The 20,113-nt window shown below is 51.6% G+C and overlaps 1 pseudogene; it reads right to left on the bottom strand.

Annotated features, from left to right (window-relative positions):
• Positions 1 to 10,812: 10,812 nt before the first annotated feature.
• LOC118658598 lies at positions 10,813 to 18,059 on the bottom strand (annotated as a pseudogene).
• Between the last annotated feature and the right edge of the window lie 2,054 nt (positions 18,060 to 20,113).

Genomic DNA, 20,113 nt, shown 5'->3' with positions numbered 1-20,113 from the left:
TGTGTGTCGGGCGTGTCTTTGATTGGCTTTCACACTTGTCAGAAAACGTGACAGAGAACCGAGACCAAGGCCTGAAATCATTCTCCATCTGAACGGCTAAGGGACTGCGGCCTCGAGCTCCCATGGGGCTGCAGGGTGAGAAGCCTGGTGCCTCTGGCCTGGAGCTCAGGCCCTGACCTCTGGGAGTGCGGGACCTTCATCCCCGAGGCTCTGGCATGCCACATGCATGCCCTGGGGCGCTGTCTCTCTCTGCAGGCATGTGCAGGGCGCTGAGCGAGCTCTCCATGATAGACGCGCTCCTGCCGCTCAGGGAAACCATTCTTCAGAAATCCGGTGCCTCTCTGCCTGCCTTCCCTGGTTCTGGAGCTCCGGCTTATCAGGGTGTTGGGCCTCCTGCACGCTAACAGGGTCCTTTATCTTTGATTGGCTCTCTGGGAGAATTCCGCCAATATCTCCCCACTGGCTTGGGGGTCTCTCTGTTGCATGAAACCTGACTCTGAGTGTTCCACTCTGTAGCCTTCGCTGGTCCTTTCCCAGGTGGGTCTCTTCTTACGCGTGAGGACACCCACAGGGTGGCTTTGTCTGCACGTTTCCTTCTGCTCCGTAGGTCCTTCTAGCCTCCAACTGTTGGCTAGATTTGCCTCTGTCTGTCCTGGCACAGACTCTCTCCTTAGTGGCTGGCAACCCTTGGCTCGTATTTTAAAACAAAGCAATTTAAAAAGTGACTGGGACAGATGGGTACACGTGCCTGTAGGGCAGCGATTTCCAACTCATGTAGCACATAGACTAATTACTAAGATCCTGCTGCCCTCGGGCCGTCTGGCTGGGTTTTCCGCTGTTTCTTGCATCTTTGCTTCTGCTTTTCGCCAGCTCCCCACAGAGCAGGCCTCCGCCACACTCGCCTGGAAGCGAACTTTGGCCGCCTCGCCTCTCCTTACAGGCCTGAAGCTACTGCACCACCCGCCCCTGATGTTTCTAAATATCTCCCAGACCGTAGCTCGGTTGGGCCCTGCTGCAGCCTGCTGGTTCCGCTGTGAAGTCAGTTTGGCTGCCAGTCATCCGCCTCCCAGTTCCCAACATTCCGGGGCTGCCACAGCCTCTACTCATGAGTATCCCATTGTTTCCCCTGAAAAACCCTTTGCTGCCACTTGAATGTAGTTTGGGCGGGAGGCTAACTGGCGTGTTCGCTCTGCCCTATTTAACAGAAGCCTGGCCTCGCCTCCGTGTGTGTGTGTGTGTGTTCCCTGTTGCTCAGGAGGCGGCGAGGGGAGGACGGCCCCTGGGGTGACTGTCGGGGCCTCGCACGCTGCCTGGCACACACGCGGGGCTAATACGTCAGCGAGGGGTTTCGAACGGATGCTCACACGTAGACGGTCATTTTGTGAAATACTGTCAGTGTTTTGCTTCCTGTTTCCCTCCAGCATTTCACCATCCCCTTTGCAGTGAGGTTAACCTGCGACCACTGCTTCAGGGGACGCCTGGGACAACAGAAAGCAAACGACGCCAGGATTTTGTTTCAGAATCTTACTTCTTTAGTAACATTGACAGGGCTTGTGGCATAAGCAGAATATCGGGGCAGAAGCACTGACGCCCACATCTGCTGCCCCCGCACCCGGACGGCTGACCCTAAAGAGTTAGAGCTCAGCTCAGGGAAGCAGCAACATTTCAGAGAAGAACTAGTGGCCCGGTGCATGAAATTTCTGCACATTAAAAGGGGATTAATTAGAGGAAATATTTTAATATTGCTATTTGCCCTTTCTCTATAATAGAAGTGTCGGAGATGAAAGAAAATTAGTAAAATGTATATAAAAATCTTCCTCCTGTCAGAGTCTGGGGCGCATCACGGAACCCAGAGTCAAGTCCCCACCCACCCACATGCGCCTTGAAATTGCGTGAGACCCAGACCCGGAAAGCCCCACCCCCATTGGGCTAGATCAGTGATGGCGAACCTATGACAAGCTTGTCAGAGGTGACACGCAAACTCATTGTTTTGATTGATTTTTCTTTGTTAAATGGCATTTAAATATATAAAATAAATATCAAAAATATAAGTCTTTGTGTTACTATGGTTGCAAATATCAAAAAATTTCTATATGTGACATGGCACCAGAGTTAAGTTAGGGTTTTTCAAAATGCTAACACGCCGAGCTCAAAAGGTTCACCATCACTGGGCTAGATCCAGACCCAGCCAGTCCCAACCTTGTCAAGTCCTGCTGGGCGGGGTTGCAAGCCTCAGGTCCCCTGGCCTGGCACTGGGTGGGGGGCAGGGACTGAGGCCCCCCTTTCAAACCCTGCCAGGTGGGGGCAGGCTGAGGTCCACTGTCCAGCCCCACGGAGCGGGGGGGGGGGGGGGGGGGGTTGGGAGGGGCGCAGCCTCAGGTCCCTGCTGATTGCAGTTAAGGCTTTGTTATGGGAACTTGGCCTCTGCTGTGAGTGCAACCATCTTGTGTTACAGAAACTCCGCCTCCGATGTGGGTGCAGCCATCTTTGTGGTGAAGTGACGGTCAATTTGCATATTATTGTATAGGATAGAGCATGTGTCCCAGCACCATTTCAACTACAGGGATGGCTGGGAAGCACCGGAAAGCCTCCTTTGCATTCAAGAATGGGGATGTGGGACACGGATAGAACGGTGGGTCTAACGTGGCCTTGAGGGTAAGAATGAAGGTCAGGAGATGCCAGGCTGGGCCCCGGGTGGGAGACAGCACGAAGCCCCGTCGGCGGGTGCATCACAGACAGGGGACATTGAGCGTGATCCCTCCCCACCCTGACGCTTTGCACCACGTAAGCCCCTCGTTACTTACACACAGCTCTCAGGAGACCCCCCCAGACTGGTTGAGCTTAAGTTTCTGCCACTTAAGTAAAGGGGAGCTGAAGATTGAAGTTAAGGTGAGTTATAAAAAAATAAAATTAGCCAGGCTGGTGTGGCTCAGTGGTTGAGCATCAACCTATGAACCAGGAGGTCACGGTTCAATTCCCGGTCAGGGAACAGGCCCGGGTTGCGGGCTCCATCCCCAGTGTGGGGCGTGCAGGAGGCGGCCGATCCACGATTCCTTCTCAGCATTGATGCTTCTATCTCTCTCTCCCTCTTCCTTCCTCTCTGAAATCATTAAAATATTTTGTAAAAAAATAAATAAAATTACATTTCCCCAATGCCTCGGTTGGCTGGTTGAAAATCATATAAAGCAGATTGTATGAGCAGATAGTGATGTTAAATCTTATAAGCGATTCCTAAGTTTTACCAAAGATGACCGTGTGCTCACGGTGCTAGTGCATGGAAACGGCCCGGCCCGTGGAGAGACAGCAGGTGGGCGCTCGGCTGACGGCACCATTTGCTCATCTCAGCAGAACAAACGAGGAAAACACGTGTGGGGAGCGCCTGGCCGGACCTGTCTCCTTGGAGGCGAAGGCCAGGCCCTCACTGACGCTGGAGAAGCCGGATGAAGTGCACAAAACAGCATGAGGCTGCTGGGAGGGGATTGAGCAACAGGCCTGGGGGGAGCGCTGGGGGGTGGGCGCTCTGCAGGGACTTCTCCCTGGGGCTCTGGCCATCCACTCCTGGGCCGGAGCCCCGAACCCAGGCCGCAGATCTGGGCAGGAGGTCACTGAGGCAGAGGCAGCAGAATTCTGGGCAGTTTGGGGGGCTGGAGAGGAAAAGTGGAATCTGTGAGGCTGGGACGCCAGGGAAGGGGGTGCAAACCCGCGCCTGGCCCCTCCCTCCCCGCCCCCTTCCTGCCCCCCCAGTTCTCCCCAGTCCCAGGGCTGCGGAGCACGGTGTTAGAGGCTGAGGGGGGAGGGGGTCTGCATGGGGAGCTGGGAGTTTGGGGCTCAGACTCCCCTGGAAGGAGGGGAGCAGGCCGTCCTGGGAGGCTGGGAGTCCAAGGTCAGCGTGAGGCCCGGGCCTGGGAGGGCGCTCCCTGGTCGTGGGTGGCCGTGTCCCTGCTGTGTCCCCACCTGAGGGGAGGGGAAGGGAGCTCGGGGCCTCTGTTATCGGGGCACTGATCCACCCACGAGGACTCCTCCTGCTGACCCCGCGCCTCCCAGGGGCCTCACCTCTACATACCTCACACCAGGGGGCAGGGTTTCAAAGGGTGCATTTGGGGGGAACACAAGCATCTGGTCGGAATGGAAGGCTACCCCCTCGGATTGGGGAGGGTCCCACAGAAACGGCCTCAGGAAGACTGCGTGCACCGCGGACCTGCACCTGCGGACAGGCAGGGCCCTGGGACAGTGAGGTCAGTGTGGCTGGCACTGGGGGGGGGGGGGGGGAGCACGGGGTGCGGCATGTCTGCCCCTGGGGGGAGGGCAGTGGGGGGGGGACGGGGGGAGGCTGAGGGGGGGGGTGTTGAGGAGGAGCGGGGCTGTGGTGGGCTGGTGAGGGCCACACAGGACTCTACTTCCTGCTCACTGTTTCTGTGAACTTCAAGCTGCTCTAAAAAATAAAGGAAAAACAAAAGCCCTGCAATCAGCCCGGCCGGTGTGGCGCAGTAGTTGAGCATCAACCTATGAACCAGGAGGTCACAGTCCGATTCCTGGTCAGACCACATGCCCGGGTTGTGGGTTTCATCCCCAGCAGGGGGTGTGCAGGAGGCGGCCCATCAATGATCCTCTCTCATCATTGATGTTTCTATTTCTCTCTCTCCCTTATTCTCTGAAATCAATTTTAAAAATAAATAAATAAATAAATAAATAAATAAATAAACAATAAAAACCCTGCAATCCGCCTACAGTGCTCCATCTCCAACAGGATTGGGGTGACCAGCCCCCTGGCGGAGGAGGGGGTACAGCCCCTGGAGGAAGATTTCACCCCAAAGCCTCTATACATTTTGAACCACAATGTCTGGCATTGGTTCAACATCTACCAGGCACTCCAGGAGACAGGCACAATTACTAAGAACCCTAAAGAAAAAATATAAGCGGGTACATTGATACAGATGGTTAAGTTATTAGAAAACATTCACCCATGGTTAAGGTGCTCAGGAAAAATAGACGGAAAGAACGTATCAGCTAAGACTAAATGCAGGCATGAGCCCTGGAGTGCAGCGTGTATCAAAAAGGCCCTGCTAACCGCATTCCACGCTTACTGAACGCTGATTTGGGGCCAGGCAGGCATCGTTCCAGGTGATCATTTGATTTCTCACAACAATTCTGTGAAGGAAGGAGGATGATTGCCCTCCTCCCGCTGCACAAATGAGGAGAAACTTGTGCAGGAGGGTTAAGGACTCAAATACCTACTAAACGGCAGAGCGGGAATCTGAGCTCAGGTCCGCAACGCAGAGCCCTCGCTTCTAACGCTGCGCTTCTCGCCGACTGCCACAGCAGAGGCTCCTGGTGCCGTGGTCACCGGGACACGGGCCCCAGGCTGTTCAGATTATTTAGGTCACCACGGTGTTTGCTGTTTTCTCACAAGAGAAAGAGTTCCTTTCAGCCTAAGCTGTGCTCTTGACTGCACGCTGCCCAGTGTTTGCGGAAGGGGCCGAAGACCGAGAAGAGGGTGTGATTTTCAGCAGGCTGAAATAGAAATAGAAACAAGCATGTGACATTTGACCAAAACCATGCTCAGTACTGGCCGCGTCTAAGCTCTGCTCTGTACACTTCGGCCTGAACGCTGCGAGTATTAAAGCTGCCGCCTCACCTCTGAACTCCTGGCTGCAGCACCAACAGCTCATTCATTCACTATTCCGCCCCCGGGGGGGGGCGGGGGGGGTCACTGGCAGAAAGTTCCACCAGCGCTCCCAGAATAGCCCTCTCCACCCGAACACCCACTGTTCTTCGGGCGGCCATGCACGCCTGCTCCGCCATCTAGCCAGGCGCCTCCTGAGGGGGGTACTGAAAGGACAGGGGAGCCCGGCCGCCGTGGCTCAGTGGTTGAGTGTGGACCTATGAGCCAGGAGGTCCTGGCTCGATTCCTGGTCAGGGCACATGCCCTGTTGCAGGCTGGATCCCCAGTGTGGGGTGTGCAGGAGGCAGCGGATCCATGAGTCTCTCTCATCACTGATGTCTCTCTTTCGCTCTCCCTCCATCTCTGAAATCAATAAAAATATTTTTTTAAAAAGAAAGGACAGTGGTGTCCGCAGCAGGAAGCCCCCGTGTCTCCCACACCCCCTTTCCCAGCGACACCTGCTCACTGTCAGAAAAACCTACCTTCGGTTTCCCTTCTCCAAGCCCCTCTATAGGGAGAAAGCAAACACGGGCCATCATCCTTACCTCAGTGTGAGCTGATGCAAGACCACGTCTCTCGGGCAGCTCCCTGTGATCAGGGACATTGGTGGGGATGGGAAAAAAAGGCCACATGCTAACCCGACAAGCTCAGGGAAGGCCTGCATGGCGGTCTTGGACACTTAAAGACCTAAGGTAACCGCCAAGGATGCTCTGAAATTAAACTTTCACTAAAAGCAACTATGGTGGGTAGTCAGTCCTAGGCCCGTAGTTTCCCTGAGGGCAATTGTTTGCCTTAACTGAGCCTATTGTCTGTTTGCATCTAAGACAGTGGTTCTCAACCTTCCTAATGCCGCGACCCTTTAATACAGTTCCTCATGTTGTGGTGACCCCCAACCATAAAATTATTTTTGTTGCTACTTCATAACTGTAATTTTGCTACTGTTATGAATCATAATGTAAATATCTGATATGCTATATGTGTTTTCTGATGGTCTCGACCCACAGGTTGAGAACTGCTGATCTAAGATAACATACCTATGAAATGTAATGTCTCTTTTCCCCCCACCCCTGGGGCACAGCCACATGCCCTGGGCACCAGGACAGAGACCATAAATTCCTTCATTGTTATTGTTATCATGTGAATTGTTGACTGTTGACTATCCTGCACCCGCTTAAGTATGTGCCCATCATTTTACTTTTTATCCAATCCCAGGGATCCCCCGCTTTGCTTTCTCCCACCTCCCTAATCTATCACCAGTGGATTTCCGGTGGCCCGCCTCCATCCCCTCCTTCGACTGCAATGTATAAAACTAGATGAGAAAGGCCACCCTCTGGAGCTTTATCCCAGTCCACTGAGATTCTGCTCCCCGGCAGTTGTCGGCAGTTTGGCTCAAATAAACTCAAACATTCTTTACAGGTTTGGACGTCTTTCCGTTAGCACTGGGAGCTTGACGTTTTGACTGAGGTGCGGTAAGCACAAGTCATGACAATTTTTGAACATAAACCACAGGGTTGTTGCTTTCTTAATCACTACAAAGTGAAAACGATTATGTAGCCTACCTCGGAGGATTGCTGTGGAGATTGCGTGAGGATTACGAGCATAAAAATGCGAAGGATAATATCAGGCACGCCGCAGGTGCTAATAAATGAGCTGACTTCATAATGCACTGCAGTGGCTTTGGCAGTAATGGCGAAATTAAAGGGAATCAAATGCATTTGAAAAGAACCGGCAGGATGGTGATGGCGGTAGGTCCGAATAAAGTTGGTAAAAGAAAAAAATTAGCCCCTCAGCTCCCAGAGCTAGATTTCATCAGCACCTCTGCTGCTTCAGGCGATTTGGGAGCATCCTGTGAGCCGACTGTCTTGCCCGCAGGCCTAACTATTCACAATCGTACAAACCTACTTAGTGCATTAAGAAATCTGGTGAAAAAAAAAAAAAAAAAAAAAAGAAACCTGGTGGAATCGGAATGTCAAGTGTGTGGTTAAAATCTCTCTCCATTTCCTGAGCGATCCACAATCTCTGTCTATTTACTTGAGAACAAAGCAACCCCCTGGCACCATGCCCAGCACAGGGTTGGGTCTTTCTCAGATGAAACCCATCCTCCTGGCTCAGTGTCAGTAGGATGTGCCCACGGAGCAACTTTTTACAATAACCGCAGTGGGTTGTACATATAACCCAGCACTTTCTCACCGAGTTTCTTTTGTGACCAGAGTAAACCTTTCCAAGCTGGTGAAGAGGTTTTACAGGAACAGTCTGGCTATCGTTCAAAACTAAGGGCATTGGCTCCTGGGACGTGAGAACTCGGGAGTTGGCCTCATGAGTGCCCTGCTCTTGGCACTCTGATTCCCCTGGGGCTGGTTTTCTGCTCAGCCCTGTGGATGACACAGCACTCAGTCACCCCAGAAGGCTGGCAGCTCCAAGCTAGTGTGGCTGAGAGATCTAAAAGGGCAGGAGCTCTGTTTAAACTAGAGGCCACGTGGAGTGACACAGCCGGCTGGATTCCCCGGTGAGCACTGGCACCGAGCAGTGTGCCTGTCACTTACCTGGTGTGTGGCCTTGAGCAAGTCCCTCGCGTGCCCTGCCTTTTCTCTCAGGATGAGCAGTATGAACAGAGGAGGGCTTCGAATGCCCATCCTCACCCTGGTGTCTATTACTCTTGCCTTTGGTAGAAGAAAGTGAAGACTTTGTTTCTTACTGTTCCAGTTCAATTTTCAAGTTTGAATTTCTGATACAATTTGTCGAGAATGCTTTACCTCTGTGGTCTTCCTCCAAGAACCCATAAACCCAGTCTATCCACAAGGGTAAAATCAGGCAGTTCGCTCTGAGAGACAAAACCCGTGACCAATAATTCTCAAAGTGGTCACGGTCATAAAAAACGAGAAAAGGCTTTGAGACAGCATGGAGGGACCTGGAGAGCATCACGCTAAGTGAAACAAATCAGTCAGAGAAAGACAAGTACCACATGATCGCACTCAGATGTGGAATCTAAGTAACAAAATAAGTGCCACTTCTAACGGCTGAGATGACAGCTACATATGGAGATAGAAAACATTAATGAAATTGACTACACAAACTAGTGCAAGCAAAATCAAAGTCAACTAATTCTCTCAGGAATCACTCTCAGATGTACCCTCAATGTCAAATGAACTGCCCAAGCAAACATAGGGGACTGATTTTTACAAAGGCACAAAGGCAAGTTGATGGAGAAAGGGCAGTCTTTAAACGGAGCTGCAGCAATTGCACATCCGAATGCAAAAATAAATAAAATCAGACACAGACTTCACACATTTCACAAAAGGAACTCAAAGTGGGTCATGGGATCACCATAGGATCACCTGACGTATGGGCTACAGGTAGCGGCTTTCTCCTAAAGAATGCAGTATGGAAAGGGGGGAAGAGTAGCTTTATGGAGCAACTTGACAAACACAACCTCAGCTAGGTGCTCAAGGTCAACGTCAACAGTTGTAGTGAAGCACAGTAACCTCCATCTTGTATAAAAATTGCTGTTTGAAATTCTCTGCTATTGTTAGATAGTCCCTTGTTCTGTAAACTCTGTCATTTTTAGACAGTCTCTTATTCTATAAAATAACTGTTTTAGTTTGAATAATAGAAAAAGATAAAAACTTAACTGTCTGACCCAAGCTAGCCATCTAACGTAATGGACTAATACTGATAATAATTCCCATATTCTAATGCCAAATGTTTGTTCTTTATGTATCCAAGATTACAAACTGTCTGTAACAATAACTCACACAGAGCTTTGTAAAACCTGCAGACAAAGAAGCTCAAAAGGTATAAATACGGGAAACTTCCTCTGTGTCTTCGCTCAGAGATTTGGAAGAAACACCTCCCTCTAGGCCGCACACAATAAACAACTCCTAATTAATCGGCTCATTAAGGCGTCTTGTATCTCACTCCCTGATTTACGACACAACAGTAGGTCATGGAGATAGCATCGCTTTGAAAGGAGTTTTTAGGGGTAAGTTAGACAGGTTTAGGAAATTTTAGGAATGAAGGGGTCCATGAGAAAATCACAGGGCTGCAAAGCAGGGAGCTGCCAGAAGGTACACATTTACAGAATAAAGTTCCTCTCGTGAACTTTCCCTGTCTCTGTGTGTTCTTTCTCCTTCCTCTCCTGAACTTTCCCTGTCTCTCTGTGTTCTTTCTCCATTCCTCTCCTGAACTTTCCCTGTCTGTGTTCTTTCTCCATTCCTCTCCTGAACTTTCCCTGTCTGTGTTCTTTCTCCATTCCTCTCCTGAACTTTCCCTGTCTGTGTTCTTTCTCCATTCCTGTCCTGAACTTTCCCTGTCTCTGTGTGTTCTGTCTCCATTCCTGTCCTGAACTTTCCCTGTCTCTCTGTGTTCTGTCTCCTTCCTCTCCTGAACTTTCCCTGTCTCTGTGTGTGCTTTCTCTGTTCCTCTCCTGAACTTTCCCTGTCTCTCTGTGTTCTGTCTCCATTCCTCTCCTGAACTTTCCCTGTCTGTGTATTCTCCATTCCTGTCCTGAACTTTCCCTGTCTCTGTGTGTTCTGTCTCCATTCCTGTCCTGAACTTTCCCTGTCTCTCTGTGTTCTGTCTCCTTCCTCTCCTGAACTTTCCCTGTCTCTGTGGGTGCTTTCTCTGTTCCTCTCCTGAACTTTCCCTGTCTCTCTGTGTTCTGTCTCCATTCCTCTCCTGAACTTTCCCTGTTTCTGTGTTCTTTCTCCTTCCTCTCCTGAACTTTCCCTGTCTCTGTGTTCATACATCTTGTTCACCGCAGGCCCTCCCGTGGTTCCCATGCCTCCCTCCTTGAGTCCAGGAAGTTGATTATTCCTGCTTGGTTGGTTCCTGTGGTCAGGCTGCTCCAACTGCCCCCTCTGCCTGGCCTCTGCCTCACCTGCCTTTGTTCCCAGGGGACCCTGCCCTGTCTGCCTGTGTTTCATGCTAAACCTCTCGCTGTCATTATGGAAAGACTTACAACCTGGTGTCTGACACAATCTAGTCCCGGAGGCAACCGCCTTTGCAGCCCCCAGCGCCTCATTCTCCATTCACTCCCCTGGGACTGGGAAAACCGGTCTGGCTGCAGGGTAGCATTAAAATGAATGGTGCATTAACCAGTCAAACCTCCCCATTGTGCATTTTACAGTGGGGCCAGGTTACATTGCAAAAGATTAGCCTTTTTCTTGCGGGGACCCCGAGTCAAAGTTCTCCCAGCTGGAGAGTATGTACCCCCAGAAAGGGGACTCTCGAGGCACCGCGGCCTGGTTCCCCATCTGCAGAGACAGGGGCAGTGAGCCTAGAGTGAGAGGCGCCTCTGCCAGCCTCTGGCTCTTGGGCCATTCTGATGGGGCGGCCCCCACTGAGCAGTCTCTCAGGCTCTCCTGGAAGTTAATCGTGCAGAAACGGTGGTTAGCAAACCTTCGGTCAGCCTCAAAGTTAGTTTCCTCATGGGAGGTTCCCCTTTTAAAACCATCATTTTCCCTTTTGGTTCAGTATCTGGTTCATTTAGTTCTAATTACATATTATCCTTCTGGAAAAAAATGTTTGTGGGTGTGTGTGTGTGTGTGCATCAGTGATTAAAAAAACCAAAACCCTCTTCCTATCAAGTGAATTGGGGCCGATTTGACCAGTAAAATATCTGTTGTCCATAACATGCCCCAGCTGAAAGGTGACAGGTTCTGATTTTAAAACAGCATCGGTTGCTTAGATACCTCACCATTTGTACAGAAGCTTCACTCCGTGGACGAACGGGGGGCCGCAGGCTGACCTGACAAGCTCAGGGGAGGCCTGCATGGCAGTCTTGCAAACTCAGAGACCTAAAGTCACCACAAAGGATGGTCTGAAATTAAACTTTAACTAAAAGCAGTGATGGGGGGCAGTTACGTCCTAGGCCGGTATCTTCACTGACAAGGTCAACCTTTACCTTAACTGAGCCTATCTGTCTTTTTGCATCTATGATAACATACCCTTGAAATGTCTGGGTAACTTGTAACTTCCCTTTTTCTGGAGCCCCTGGGGCACAACCAAATGTGCTGGGCCCCAGGACAGATGCCACAAATTCCGTCATCATCATGTTAACTGATCCTGAACCCACCTAAGTGTGTGTCCATCATTTCACTTTTTATCCAATCCCAGGGGTTTCCCTGCTTTGCTTTCTCCCACCTCCTTAATCTATCACCAATGAATTTCATGTAACCCACCTACATCCCTCCTTTGATTCCAATGTATAAATACAGATGTAACCCGCCATTCTCCGGAGCATTATCTCAATTCATTGAGGTTCTGCTTCCCGACGTCGACAGTTTGGCTCAAATAAACTCACAAAAATTCTTTACGGGTTTCAGTGGTTTTTTACATTAACAACTCTGAGGGAGAGGGACCCTTAGGTGGGTATGGTTAATAACAGATAAAGTGTCTACAAGGGCCTTATTTACTTACCTTTTTATGATAAATTTCAATAAGCAAGGAGAAGGGAAAATACCTTCTCATAGTCCTGGAGCAGCCCTATGTTTGCTTCTGTTTTCTCTTTGTAAGTCACATTTCAGTTTTTCTACAATCTTTCTTATGGTGACCTGGCTTTTTACAGCAAAAGGCTCCGCTACAGGTGCACACAGGCCTTCCTGAGTATCTGCGGCCTTGCTCTCAGAAACCTGGAGGTGTATTCATTGGAACAGGTCAGAATAGCCAGGATCACATGTCCTAACAGTTACATTGTGTGAATCCATCAGGGATCGGGATAAAGTCGGGAGCAATTGCTGGTTCCCCTCTCGCTGAGACCAGCTTTTCCCAAAGGGAGCTGTTGGAATCCCTCTTCTCATTTTCCCTCAAGTTGGTGGTGGTAGAGGAGGCGGAAGGGGAGGGAAGAAGGGAGGGGAAAGGGCCAGTGTGGACAAGGAGCTCAGAGAGCAAAGGACATAGTGGAGGAGCCATAGAAGGGGGATGGGGTGTAGGCCTTCATTAGCTTCAGAACAGTCCCGAGACAGTCTCTAAAAACTCTTATTAACTTCCTTTTTTAAAAAATAACTTTTTCCTATGCTTCTCCTTGGAAGCTGTAATTTCCTACTTATTCACTCGGTTTCATTTTAGAGCAGGCATCTCTCTGGTTTCTGCAGGCAAAATATGAACGCAGGCGCCCAAAGACAGCTGCATTTGGGCCATTTTTTAAAGTTGATATTTCCTAGTTAAATCTTCCCATTTCTGTATAGCGCTTGCAAGTCGAGGCTTCCTATCAGGAGTATCGAATGAGGGCTGGGTTTGGGAGTTTCCGGCCTCACAGGCACAATGTCCCATGCTAATTTTTTTTTTTTTTTTTTTTGGATAGCTGCAGTCTGAGAACGTTTCCTAGGGATGTTACGTGGTGGGTTGAAGTGTGCTGCGCATGTGTTGAGCTCCACCAGGCTCTCACCCGTCAGTTCACATTCAACTCTTTCACGTGCCTCAGTTTCTCCCCCTGCTGTCTAAAACCCCTGGAAGGGCTCGGGGCCCCAGCAGACCAAGCCGTACGGGCCCCCGGAGCCAGCCAGCTAATTACAGTGGCATTGGGATTTCCCTATGGGGCTCCTGCACGTCGTTAGGAATGACCTATGACACTTCCACAGAGACTCTGAGTTGCCTAAGAACACCCGGGAATGGGCTGGCGGGAGGACGTGCCCCTTTATCTCTGGAGCTAAACGAGTGCAGCTCTCATTTATTCAGCAAAGGTGTTGTTATGGGGGTTTTTTGTTTGTCTTTATATTTGTTTTGCTCAGACTCTCGGAAAGCAATTCTAATTGAAAAGCCAAAATCAAATCCAGCCACCCATTTTTTTCCTCCACTCTCTTCTTAGTCTGGGTTCTGTCAGCCCTTAACCTTGCTTCTGTCAACCCTTAACCTTAGTTCCATCTCGAGGATTTTAAAATATAGCTCAGCCCAGCTTTTGTGAATCAGTGGTTGAGCTTCGACCTATGAACCAGGAGGGCATGATTCAATTCCCAGTCAGGGCACAAGCCTGGGTTGTGGGTTTGACCCCCAGTGTGGGGCATGCAGGGGGCGGGCAATCAATGGTTCTCGCTCATCATTGATATTTCTGTCTCTCTCTCTCTCTCTCCTTCCCTCTCTGAAATCAATTTTAAAAATACAGCTCAGATAGTCAGACCCTCTACCAAAAAGCAAGGGAAGGTCCTGGATCCAAGAAACAACTCAACAAAGTTCACCCAATGTGTGGAGAACCAGCGGGCTCAATGGACCCCTTGCTGGATCCTAGCACCGGGTTTGGGTCTGTGGGATGGTCCTGGGTGAGCTTCTTTGGAATCCTGCTGACTATGCCAAGTAATCTATATATAAAAAACCTAATATGCAAATAGACCAAACGGCAGAATAACAGAACTGAACAACTGGTCGCTATGATGTGCGTTGTCCACCAGGGGCACCCGCAGAACACGGTGGATGTTGGCCACAGCAGGATGGTGGAGCAAGTGAGAGGGGGCGCCAGACCAAGGCGGGGCACTGGTCACTGTCATTGGGGTGAGCCTCTAGTGGTTGCTGAAAATTCTTTCCTCCCATGCGCTGTGGTCCTGCCCGGCACTTACCTGCTGCCAACACCAGCCCTGCTCACACCACTGCCGGCATCTGTGCCGGCCCTGATCATTTGGTACCGTCAGCTGGTGTAAGCTGCAGCTGCTGGCCCCGATCGCCCCTGAGGGCTTCTCCACCTCCCCCTGCTCCTGAGGGGAAATCAGGGCTGGCAGCCACCTCTCGCACCCACTGCTGGCGCTGGCCCTGCTTGCACCTGCCAGTTCCGGAGCCACTGCTCACACCCGCTGCCGGCACCCGGCGCCAGTCCCAATCACTCGGCGCCATCAGTGGGTGTGAGCGGTGGCTGCGGGCTGATAGCCCCTGAGGGCGTCTCCACCTCTCTGTGCTCCTGAGGGGCGATCAGGGTAACAGCCGCAGCTCATGCCCACTGACAGCACCGGCCCCACTCGCACCTGCTGCTGGTGCCAGCCCCAATCACTCTGCACCGTTAGCGAGTGCGAGCGGGGCTGGCGCCATCAGCACCTGGGAGTGGCGGCGGGAGCTGGGCTGCCAGCAGACAGGAAACCGGGCTGAGGAGGGAGGGGCCGGGCAGGGGCTCGGAGGATGGGCCGAGACTCGCCCCTGTGCCCACTGCAGCCTCAAGGCCCATAGTTCCTTTCCAGGTGCATGAATTCATGTACTGGGCCCCTAGTGTTAACATAAAAACATTCAAACTTGTAAAGAATTTTTGTGAGTTTATTTGAGCCAAACTGTCAACAATTGCTGGGAAGCAGAATCTCAAGGTATTGAGATAATGCTCCGGAGAATGGCAGTTTTTTTACCTTGTTTTATAGATTACAATCAAAGGAGGAGCCGTAAGTGGGTTCCATGAAATCCATTGGTGATAGATTAGGGAGGTGGGAAAAAGCAAAGCAGGGAAACCTCTGGGATTGGATAGAGAGTAAAATGATAGACACCTGCTTCTTTTACACAGGTGGGTGCAGGGTAGTTAAGTCAACAATTAACATGATAACAATAACAATGAGGGAATTTGTGGTCCCCACCCTGGCGCCTCCGCCCTGGCACCCAGGCACATTGGTTGTGCCCTGAGGGGTCCAGAAAAAGGGAAGTTACAAGTGACCCTGACATTCCAACAGTATGTTATCATAGATGCAAAAAACAACAGACAGGCTCAGTTAAGGTAATGGTTCACTTTCCTCAGGGAAGACACTGACCTAGGACATGACTAGCCACCATAGGCTGCTTTTCAATTAAAAAGCTTTCATTTCAGCCCATCCTTGTGGTCACTGTAGGTCTCTGAGTTTGCAAGGTTGCTATGCAGGCCTCCCCTAAGCTAGTCAGGTTAGCATGTGGCCCCTTTTCGCCCACAAGGGGGACCTGCTCCAAATTGTTAACGTAAAAACCATTGAAACCTGTAAAGAATATTTGTGAGTTTATTTGAGCCAAATTGTCGACATATGCCGGGAAGCAGAACCTCAACAAATTGAGCTAATGCTTCGGAGAATGGCGGTTACATCTGTATTTATACATTTGCAATCAAAGGAGGGACGTAGGTGGGTTACATGAAATTCATTGGTGATAGACTAGAGAGGCGGGGGGGGGGGGGGGAGCAAAGGGGGTGGGTGGGGCGGGAAACCCCTGGGATTGGATAAAAAGTAAAGTGATAGACACATACCTAGGTGGGTGCAGGAACCATTAACATGATAATGAAGGAATTTGTGGTCTCTGTCCTGGCGCCCAGCACATTAGATTATGCCCCAAGGAGTCCAGAAAAAGGGAAGTTACAAGTTACCTAGACATGTCAAAGGGTATGTTATCTTATCATAGCTGCAAAAAGACAGACAGGCTCAGTTAAGGTAAAGGTTGACCTTGTTAGTGTAGATACCGGCCTAGGAGGTGACTACCCACCATCACTGCTCTTAGTTAAAGTTTAATTTCAGACCATCCACTTTAGGTCTCTGAGTTTGCAAGACTGCCATGCAGGCCTCCCCTGAGCTTGTCAGGTCAGCGTGTGGCCCCTTCGGTCCACAGAATATTTTTTTTTTTTTTTAATATTTGAAGAACCACCGTATGGGAAGGGAGAGCAGACAGGCCCTGGGAAATCCCAGAGGACAGGCCACTAGATATGCGGGAAGGTCCTCCTGTGAGCCAGCGTCCCCTGAGGGGTGGCCTCGGTCACAGGCGTCCCAACGGGAGTGGCCCAGGACAGTGGTGACTCCTGCTGGCTGAGGAGGTGAGTCCTGCTCACCTGGCAGGGCTGCTTCTGAGGGACGCTGCCCTGCCTCCCTTCCTCACCCCTTCCTTCTCTGCTCCCTCCTCTCCCCCTCCCCGCCTCCCAGGTTCCTGAAAGCTGGCCCTGCAACAGCTTCCACAACAAACATCCTGTGTCTGTCTGGGGCAGAGGGAAGAACAGGTGGCGCTGATCTGGATGCTGTCAAAGCCCTCGCAGTGCCAGGGTCTGTGAGGACGACAGGAAGTCCCGGCTTCCACAGTCCTCCTGTGCCCACAGCCCCGCTTCCAGTCTCACATCCCACCCGTGCACCGCCTCCTCTCACAACACTCCATACGGAGGCGATTGGGGCTTGCTGGGGTGGCTTTTCTAAATGCTTCAAACTCGCCTGGCCAGGGTGGCTCAGGGGTTGAGCATCAACCTATGAACCAGGAGGTCACAGTTCAGTTCCTGATCAGGGCACATGCCGGGGTTGTGGGCTCAATTCCCCGGTGTGGGGCGCGCAGGAGGCAGCCGATCCATAATTCTCTTATCATTGATGCTTCTCTCACTCTCCCTTCCTCTCTGGAATCAATAAAAATATATATATTTAAAAAAATAATAACATAAAATGCTTCAAATCCGCCGACACATTTTTTTTTTCAATTTTAAAGGACTCAGTTTATTAACTGACCAGATTATAAAAATAACCATGGTAGATACCTTAGCTCAGTGGTTCTCAACCTTCTAGCCCTTTAAATACAGTTCCTCATGTTGTGACCCAACCATAAAATTATTGTCGTTGCTACTTCATAACTGTCATGTTGATACTGTTGTGAATCGTCATGTAAATATCTGATCTGCAGGATGGTCTTAGGCAACCCCTGTGAAAGGGTCATTCGACCGCCAAAGGGGTCGCGACCCACAGGTTGAGAACCGCTGCTCGGCTCATCCTTCTAATCAGCCTATTGATCTGGTCCCCCTGTTCCCAGCATCTCCCCCTTCTACACAGTGGGTGGCCTCCTTCCTCCCCTCGTGGAGGAGAGAACTGGAAGGGCCACAGGAAGTTGTTCCCTCCTTTGAAGCGCTTTCCCACAGTGTGGGTCTCATGGATCAGAGCTTCCGTGCAGATGGTGCCATATTTACCAAGAGATCGAGCAATCAGTTATCTGGCAGGGCGATTCGTTTGTTGTTGATTTTGCCATAACCACGCTTGTAGATCAATTCGTTGACTGACTCCTGGTTTGGGTACCCCCATGCAATGCATGGCTGCACAGCCCGCAGCCTGCTCATGGAAGCCTTGTTGAGCCTAACCAAGGTGCCGTTGAAGATCTGGCGAAGGCAAAGAAGCGGCAGCACCTTTCGGACCCTTGGACTCACACCATCAATACCTCTGATCCTGAACAAATGCCAATTGGGTTCGGCAGGTAGGTAGACGTGGCCAGCTTTTCTTGCGGTCCAGGCCATTCGAATCCCCGTTCTGTATGTATCCCCGTTCTGTACGTCTGCCTGTGTTCCTTGGGATGGTGCTTAGCTTTCTCAGAGATGAGCTTCCTTGTTGCCTTTCGAAGCATCTTTTGGGCAAACTTCTCTCTCAAGCGCTTGATTGTCAGCTCTGCGCTGGCCATTCTTTCGCTTTTCCTTGAGGGTTTCTGGCACCGTAGGAACCTCCTTCTCTCCTGCACCCCCCATGGTTCCAGCTCCCAGGGGAGGTACATAGAAGTTCCTTCCACTCCCAGCCCTGGCTGCGGCCGCCCAGCTGCCACACTAACCCAGGGAGCGCCTTTCCTCCTGCAGCTGCGAAGGAGAAGGGCCGAGTGCTCCGTGCAGGTCCCCTAAGTGGCCTGCTGGTTGGAAGCCAGGGCACTGCAGACGGGCGGGGCGTCCGGGAACAAGGCTTTTTCTGGAGACCGCACTCCCCTCTGGGCGCCAGTGGGAAGGAGAGCGCACAAGCGCTCAGTGGGGCCTTCCCGGAGGCCCTGCCTTTCACATTTCCCCCAAACTCAGGACCCAGCACTCAGCATGGGAGGGGGCTGTGTACCCAGGACACAGCACTCAGCATGGGAGGGGGCTGTGCACCCAGGACACAGCACTCAGCATGGGAGGGGGCTGTGCACCCAGGACACAGCACTCAGCATGGGAGGGGGCTGTGCACTCACAGCACTCAGCATGGGAGGGGGCTGTGTACCCAGGACACAGCACTCAGCATGGGAGGGGGCTGTGCACCCAGGACACAGCACTCAGCATGGGAGGGGGCTGTGCACCCAGGACACAGCACTCAGCATGGGAGGGGGCTGTGCACTCAGGACACAGCACTCAGCATGGGAGGGGGCTGTGCACTCAGGACACAGCACTCAGCATGGGAGGCGGCCACGGGAGTGGCTGGCTCGGAGATGGTTCTTTCTAACTTCCTCCTGCTGCAGCTGGCCCAGGTCACGGCTGGCGGCCTGAGCCTGGGACACAGGCTCCTCAGAGAGCATGCGCACATCAGGGCAGGAGGCGCTCTACCCTTTAGAACAAGCTGATTGCCTGCCTCACAGTTCATCCGTTTTGTGTGGGTTTTTAAATCTTTGTATTGACTTTTAGAGAGAGAAGGAGTGAGAGGGAGAGGGAGAGAGCAAACGCCGATCAGCTGCCTCCTGCATGCCTCCTACTGGGCATCCAGTCCAACCAGGACATGTGCCCTGACGGGAAATCGAACCAGCAACCTTTCCATGCACAGGACACTGCCCAACCAAGCCACACCAGCCATGGCCACAGCTTATCCGTTTTATTGGTAACTAGAGGCCCAGTGCACAAAATTCATGCATGGAGGGGTGTCCCTCAGCCCGGCCTTCACCCTCTCCAATTTGGGATCCCTCTCACAATCCAGGACCGCTAGCTCCTAACCGCTCGCCTGCCTGCCAGCCCGATCGCCCCCTAACCGCTCCCCTGCGGCCTGATTGATGCCTAACTGCTCCGTTGCCGGCCTGATGGACCCCAACTGCCCTTCCCTGCTGGGACCCGCCTCCTCCGCTGGGACCAGCCTCCTCCATGCTGCACAGAGCAGTGGAACCCCCAGGCCTCACTGCAAGGAGTGGCCACTAGGCTTTGCCTCTGCTGTGCGTGCATCCATCTTGTGGCCGCAATCTTGTGGCAACGTCTCACGAGGGCGTGATGCTACCTAGGCTTTTATTCTATAGGATGAGAACACACAGAAGCAACAGCCTAGCTTCTAAGACACATAGTATTTTTTTAATATATTTTATTGACTTTTTACAGAGAGGAAGGGAGAGGGGTAGAGAGCTAGAAACATCGATGAGAGAGAAACATTGATCAGCTGACTCCTGCACACCCCCTACTGGGGATGTGCCCGCAACCAAGGCACATGCCCTTGGCCGGAATCGAACCTGGGACCCTTCAGTCCGCAGGCCGACGCTCTATCCACTGAGCCAAACCGGTTAGGGCGACATATAGTATTTTTATTATCATTCTTTTCCCAGACAGAGATGATAATTCAGGTGGTAAAATGATGGGCCCAGTGACTACTACAACCTTCTCATCTCTGAGTCGGTGTCACACTAGGCTGGTTGGGGTTACCTGTGTCTGAGAAGCCAGGCCAGCAGCTAGGTCCTCAGTGCTGGAGAGGCTGCTCATCTGTCCATTCATTCAAAGGGCCCCTTTCTCTCCTGGGGGGACATGATCCGGAGACAGGACTGCGACTTGGGTGCGAGGCTGTACCTGTCACCTCCGTCCAAGGTTGTTCTTAT

This window comes from Myotis myotis, unplaced genomic scaffold (genome assembly GCF_014108235.1).
Source record: "Myotis myotis isolate mMyoMyo1 unplaced genomic scaffold, mMyoMyo1.p scaffold_m19_p_6, whole genome shotgun sequence".
Classification (NCBI taxonomy): Eukaryota; Metazoa; Chordata; class Mammalia; order Chiroptera; family Vespertilionidae; genus Myotis; species Myotis myotis.
Note: the sequence above shows the minus strand (reverse complement) of the source record. Positions and strands in the feature narration are given on the sequence as shown.